Source organism: Hakea prostrata, chromosome 9 (assembly GCF_041222555.1).
Source record: "Hakea prostrata isolate BN-2017 chromosome 9, UWA_Hpros_2, whole genome shotgun sequence".
Taxonomy (NCBI): Eukaryota; Viridiplantae; Streptophyta; class Magnoliopsida; order Proteales; family Proteaceae; genus Hakea; species Hakea prostrata.
In genome coordinates this window covers 40249014-40256357 of record NC_142608.1, presented here as the reverse complement: position 1 = coordinate 40256357, position 7344 = coordinate 40249014, and the positions used below count along the sequence as shown (strand labels likewise).

The 7344-nt window shown below is 39.1% G+C and overlaps 1 non-coding gene across 1 annotated transcript; it reads right to left on the bottom strand.

Annotated features, from left to right (window-relative positions):
* Positions 1 to 5554: 5554 nt before the first annotated feature.
* LOC149005225 (small nucleolar RNA R71) lies at positions 5555 to 5661 on the bottom strand. The gene has a single exon (XR_016169977.1). It is a non-coding gene; the product is annotated as a small nucleolar RNA R71 (small nucleolar RNA).
* Between the last annotated feature and the right edge of the window lie 1683 nt (positions 5662 to 7344).

Here is a 7344-nt window from a genome sequence, read left to right as displayed (position 1 = left end):
GTAAAATCAGATTAAGCAGTAATAAGTAATTCATATAACATGAATAATGAAAAGGATGATATAAACAAGTGCTACTGTTCTCACAGTAGGAGATCAGAATTAAAATACAATAACAGTAGGTAATCTCATAGTTTCATAAAGTAGAAACCAGAGAACAAGCAATCTATGTAGTTAAGGAATTAACTTTCCTTACCTTCTAACTTGGATGGGATCTTAAAGAACCAAGTATGATCTTGACTAAACCTGAGAAGACAATCCTAAACAAGTGCACACAACATGTTAGGAAAGATGCATAAAGGAAAAGATCATAAATCAATCGAAACAGACCAAGATTGAGGTTGCTGTACTCATTGGTCGATTGATTGGTCTCTTTGGACCAGTCGACCAATGAGTCGACCAATGCGGATGCAGTGGCACTTGCAAGAATCCGAATTTTGAGAATCCAGAACCGAATTCGATGGTTCAAAAAGGTACAAATCAGAGGGGAATTATCATGGTAGTATTCTAGGGTATAGAGGATATCAAATCAATCAAATCAAGTTCCCAAATTATAACCTAGGAACACAAAGGTTAACCTACTAGGTTAAACATAGATTATGAGAGAAAAATATTATAATCAAAGATTCAAGAATTAGGATATGAGGATTATAGATATAGTAAAGAAACACGTTGATTGGGTTACCATGATCAAACTAGAGGTTCTTGATCTTACCCAAGAATTAGGGTTTTACCCTTTTTGGTTCCCTCGGAAAATAATTGAGAGCTCTGGATGAAGGGAGATAAATTGTTAGCCAAAAATAACAAGAAGGGTCATTCAACGATGAAGTTTAGGTTAACACAATATTACCCAAGAAGATTTTCCTTCACAAGGGAGGTTACCAAAAGCTCTCCAGACGATCTCACAGGTTAGGGTTTCAAAGGATTAGGGTTAGGGTTTCGAAGATTCCACTGGCTGAGGTTAAGGTCATGATGATGATCATGGATCTTAAAGATCATGATGAGATTATGGAATAGATGGTTGCAAGAGTGCATCATCTTCTTCCTGATCTCAACGAAGAAAAGAATTAAAGAAAGAAAATCAGAGGTAGAAGAAAGAGTGAGTGAAATCATACCTTTGCTGTAGGAGGATGAAGAATTCTTCAAGTCTTTGCGAGAGATCACCAAAGAATGCAAGGGAATGGGTTAGATTAGGGTTCTAACTCGTTCCAGAGGCTTAGGAGGCAAAGGAGGTGGAGTATTCCCGAGATTAGACTTAAATAGAAGAGACAGGATTCAAATTTCAAAAATAGAATCAATTGGTCGATTGGTCCAATCGACCAATGAGTCGACCAATCAAGACAGCAACTTCAAAACAGGGAATTGAAGGCTCAGATCAAGTCCAAACATCAAGGGGTTTTGCACACACCTAGAGTGACATACCTAGGAGTTAGAAATGCCTTTGAATCAATACAGAGACCACTCCAAGACCATCAACTAATCTAATCTTCATCCGGGTGCAGTTTCCACCATTGGGACACTGGCATCAACACTCATGGATTCCAATCCAGCCATCAAGTCTTCAACAGAAATGGCCCAAAGATGACTTCTTGCCTTACTTCGGGTCATTGGACCCACAAATAACAAAGTTTCCGGATTAGGGTCAGGGCTGGGTTTCACAAATATGTCCTAGTCTAGCATGCCACAAATTAGAATCAATACACACAGTATTTTGGCAAACAAAAGCATTACTAGGATTAGATAAATTATCAATTGTATCCAATACAATAAAACCATTATTAAGAAAACCATAACCATAAATTGTATCACCTAGATACAAAACCAAAGAATTGTTTTCAAATACAACTCTAAAACCATGTCTCATAAACCACTCTTGATTTTTTGTTCCCACCTCTGTTACTTTGCCTGGACCACTGAGGTTGAGCTCTCTCCTTCTTGCGCTTGAAGCCTGCACCCTTACTAGTGCTTACTTCAGCTGCAAGAACTTCAGTGTGAGGAGCATCGGCCAACATCCGATCCTCCTCTAGCTCAAGGTGTTTGGCAGCTTGATCAAATGTCTTGACCTCATCAGCATGAGTCAAGAAGATCTTCATATGCTCCCAAGACTTAGGCAATGACTTGATGATTGCAAAGACTTGCTCCTCATCAGTCTTATGGCGCCCACATGCGCTCAACTCACTAATCATGTTAGACATGATGGTTATATGTTGCCTCATGGTGTGACCCTGACGCATCTTATAACCGTCAAAGGTGAGTCCGAGCTGGCGGCCTCTTGTGGTGGAAGTCCCTCTGTACTGGAACTTCACAACCTCCCACAAAGACTTTGCAGTCCTATGCTTCTTAAAACGAAGCATCAGGTCATCCCTCATGGAGCTCAGGATTGTAATTTTAGCTACCTGGTCTTTCCTCTTCCAAGCATTGTATGTCTCAAGGTCCCTGCGATGCTGTGCAGTGGTACCTTCCTCAGGTGGGTTCATGGTCTAGTTTATAGTTTCCAGCATATCCTAGTCTTCCAGGAGATATTGCACCTTTCGGTGCCAAAGGTCATAGTTCCTCTCATTCAGCTTATCTCCTTTAGTAAGGTCAGCAACTATGCTTTTTGTAGCAGCCATTTATTCTAGAGACATTACATACAAGGATGAGTTCAACTATTCTAGCATAAAACACAACTCATGCAACAGCAAATCATACTAGCATAGTCAACCTACGGGATAAGCATTTAAACCAAAAGAGATGCTAACAAACATTCAATCAAATTCTCATGCAAACCCACATAGATTTATATACTAGTTTCATTCTGTGCAAGAAAACATGATTGATAGACCCATAATTAAAATATTTTTAATAAAATAAAACATGCAATCATGTTAATGCTATGAGGTGGTTCACACAGAACACTTCTACCTCATTAGCTCCCACTAGGCCCTCAATGCTCAAACATCACATAGATTGTGAGCCATTGATGTCCAGTAAATAGAAACACATTCAAAAACTAAACAAAAATTCAGACGGATTTTGAGACGGCTCTCCGTTTAGGAATCCGTCTGTCTTTCTGCAACCAGACGATCGACCGTCTGGCCCAGACGGAAAATCCGTCTAGGTCACTATGTACTGTCTGACAATAGACAGACGACCGTCTGGTCCACAGTGACAAAAAAATAGCATTTTTCGAATTTTTTCATGAACGAAATTTTTTTCAAAAAACGGTAAAACACGTCTTTTTCACACAAAAAATCATTCAAAAACACATGAAAAAATCTAGCAATAAATATTAAAATATATATTTATCATGGATTATCAATTCATGCAAAAAATCATAAGGGAAATTTACAAGGATCCTCCCATTCAGATCCGAACCCAAAACATAAGGCGTTCCAAAAACCCTAACAATTCTCCCATGGGTTTCGTATTAAACCCTAGATTCTTCGTGGGTTTCCAAAAACACTTGATTCTCCCATTGGATCCATACAATGAAATTAAACAATGGGGAGGAACAAAAGAACCGTGGGAACCAATGGCTCTAATACCAATGTTGGTAATACTCCATATATATCAATTCATTTAATTGACAGGGGAAAGATCCTTACATGGATTCACTTTCCCAAATATGAAGTATATGCAGTGGAAGTAAATCTAGATCCACGTTCTCATTCCACCACCAAAGATCTACCGGGGAGATTCCATAATCACTAGGAAAGGGAATTATTTCCACAACCGAAATGCCATGTGGAAAGGATGGAAGCGTGATCTAAAGCAAAGGAAGGAAACCTCCAATGAGTTTCTCCTTCCTGCGTTTCTTGGAGAAAGGGAGAGAGTGATGGAGCTGTCTCTTTTCTGGAAAAAATCTCGTACGAATGAAATCACACTTACTCAAGTGATGCGGTGGTTACAAATATATAACCTATATTCTGTAACCGCCTTAATATGTGAGTTTCCATATTTGCCCTTGGGCATCTAATTTATTAATTATATTAATAAATTCCAACAAAGGTCAAACCGACTGGTAAAGAGAAGGGATTCATTGTGTGCGAGAGATATAAAAGAGAAGCCAACCACAGAGAAGGGGAAGACGGAGAATGTGGCTCTCATCTCTCTCATTACTGAAGAAGAAGACCACATCTCTCTCTCTCTCTCTCTCTCTCTCTCTCTCTCTCTCTCTCTCTCTCTCTCTCTCTCTCTCTCTCTCTCTCTCTCTCTCTCTCCCTATGTTTCATCTTTATTTTTCTTTTGAACTTTGTGATAATGAGTAGCTAGTTCCTTTTCTTTGGGATGTAGATGAACTATGTTTATTTCATTAATTCGATTGTTCTATATCTTCTAGTTGATTGTGTTTGAGTTTGGCTAAGATGTTCTATAGCTCAGCAAACTAAGCGTGCCAAGCTTCGGCGAAGGACGATAGTCTTGCGAAGATAGGGCATATCTAGGAAGACCATCCCTAATTTGCTTTGAAGTGTAAAGTTATATCGGTTAGGGAAAAGCATTGGGGATTCAAAATCCCAAAGATCTTCACATATTCATAGTTAACGTTTTTGCATTAATTAGTAGATTTAGTTTAAATTTAGTTTTGTTGAATTCAATCTTAGTGACTTAGCCTTTTAGTTCCCCATAGTTCAACCCCGTACTTTCTGCTTGCTAGATTAGTATAGGATTTTATTTTTGATTGGTTAGCGACACGATCAAATTTTGGCGCCGTTGCCGGGGAACCAAAGCACGATTGCTAGGATTGATTTTTGTCAATTAGGCATAAATTTTAGAGTAATTTTAGAGGTTTTAATTTCTATTTTTTTCTTTGATTATTTAACTAATCTCTTTTTCTTATGTTTTGTAGGTAACTGCAAGAGTAGCGATTCGATAATTAGTTTAGGTTGTTATCTTTTATTTCTTAGATATAATTGTATTTAGGACTTTTCAATTGTAATATTTGCATTAGATTGGGTTGTTTAGGTTAATTTTTAAAAAATCCCCAGCCCTCAGATCCCACATGTGTAACTTTTGTTCGAAAGATCATGTGGATTGCGCTTCAGGTATGTCCTAAACTCTCTTTTTTGCTGTAGTTATTTTCTTATTTAACTTGTTTTATGTGTGTATGCATGGTCGTCGATCCCTAAACCCTGAGTTGACTCCACTTGACTTAAAGTTAGAAGAGACTTCGGCCAACCTTAGAAGGCAAAGAACCATGGCAAACTATGAGCCTCCAATGAGGCCCTTGAGTGAGCATTTCATTCCTACAATATATACTCCGGTTTCTTGTATTAAGTTGCCTGACATAGAGGCGGCTCAATATGAGATCAAATCTAGTGTGATTCAAATGCTACCATCTTTTTATGGACTTGTCAATGAAGAGCCTTATAAGCACTTAGATGAGTTTTTAGAGGTGTCCTCCACGGTTAAAATTCAAAACCTCTCAGTTGATGCTTTAAGGTTACTTCTTTTCCCATTCTCCCTTAAAGATAAAGCTAAGCATTGGCTTCGTTTTTTGGACAATGTTAAAATTTCTACTTGGGTAGAAATGCAACAGGAGTTCCTTAAAAAGTTCTTCCCCATTGGCCATACTAATAGCATTAGGAAAGCGATAACGAGTTTCTCCCAACAAGAAGGAGAACAATTTCATGAGGCCTAGGAAAGATTAAAAGAATTACTTAGAAAGTGCCCCCACCATGCTATTCCTAAATGGCAATTGGTTCAATGCTTTTATGATGGCCTTAGAGACCGACATAGGCAAATGGTTGATTCTCTTGTGGTGGGACTTTCATGCACAAGAATGAGAATGAGGCACGGGAACTTTTTGAGACCCTTAGTGACTCCCAACACCATGCTTCAGCAGCTAGGACTGAGATTCCATCCATTGGGCAACCAAAGAGGAGCGGTCTCTATGAGATCAATCCTACCATTGAGATGAGCACTAAGGTTGACTTGCTATCAAAGAAATTGGACCATCTCTTGTCATTAGGACAACAAACCCCATCTCCACTTCCTACAAGTTTCTCTCCACCTAATCAGATTGAAGTATGTGTTTTATGTTCTAGCCTATCCCATCATGTCACTGATTGTTGTTTGGCTACACAATACCCTTAGTTTGTTAAGGAGCATGCACATTTGGCCCAAGGAGTCTCTAAATTGGGCAATGATCCATATTCCAATACCTACAACCCAGGATGGCGAAACCACCCCAATTTTTCATGGCAAAACTCAATGCCCAATCCCTCTAATCAAATACCTTATAGGCCACCTCCATTTAATATGCACCAAAATGCCTATAGGAATGAGCAACCATCATCTTCACAACCCTCACATAATTCATCATTTGAGGCTAAGGTACTAAAAGCACTTAGTGGATTAGAGCAAAACACTTAATTGTTGCATTCCCATTCTCAGTCCATTAACAAATTGGAAACCCAACTTGGTCAACTAGCTGATGCCATCAGTAGGAGGGAGGTTGGTCAGTTACCTAGTCAACCAATAGGTAACCGTAATCATCAAATTGGGTCTAGGAAAGAACAAGTCCAAGTAGTCTCTGTTGTGACACACAGTGGGAAGGAATATTATGCACCTTTGCCTACTCCTAAGCCATTGCCCATTGATCTTGAGAGTCGAGAAGAGGTTGATTTGACCCATGAGACTGGCAATGATGCACACAAGCCTAGTAAAGAAACACCACCTGTGAGTATTCCCCATCAATTTCCTTGTAAGGGGTTGCACATTCCGATTGTAGAGGGTCCTACTCCTAAATCTTACACTCCCAAAGCCCCCTTCCCTGAAGCTCTTGAGTCCTCGATTCCAGATTCTAGAAAGAATGCTAAGATGCAAGAGATGATTGATTTATTCCAACAAGTTCGTATCAATCTCCCACTATTAGATGCTATCAAGCAAGTCCCAGCTTATGCTAAATTTCTAAAAGATTTGTGCACCCAAAAGCGTAAGTTGAAGACTCAAACACGTAAAACTATGCACCTAACTGAACAAGTCAGCTCGGTAATTTCCAACCAACTGCCCCCTAAACTTAAAGATCCAGGTACACCTTTAATTTCATTTGTCATTGGAGATTTATCCATAAGTAAAGCATTGCTTGATTTGGGAGCCAGTGTGAATATTTTACCCAGTTCAGTTCATGATAGGTTTGGTCTAGGAGATTTGAAATCCACTAATGTGATTCTACAATTGGCAAACCGTTCAACCAAACGACCCCGTGGGCTACTTGAAAACATTTTTGTAAAGGTTGAGGATCTATATTTTCCTATTGAGTTTTTGATCCTAGATATGGATAATACAACTACCAATAAGTTACCACCAGTCATTCTTGGATGGCCCTTTTTAGCCACTGCGAATGCTTGCATCAATTGTAGATCG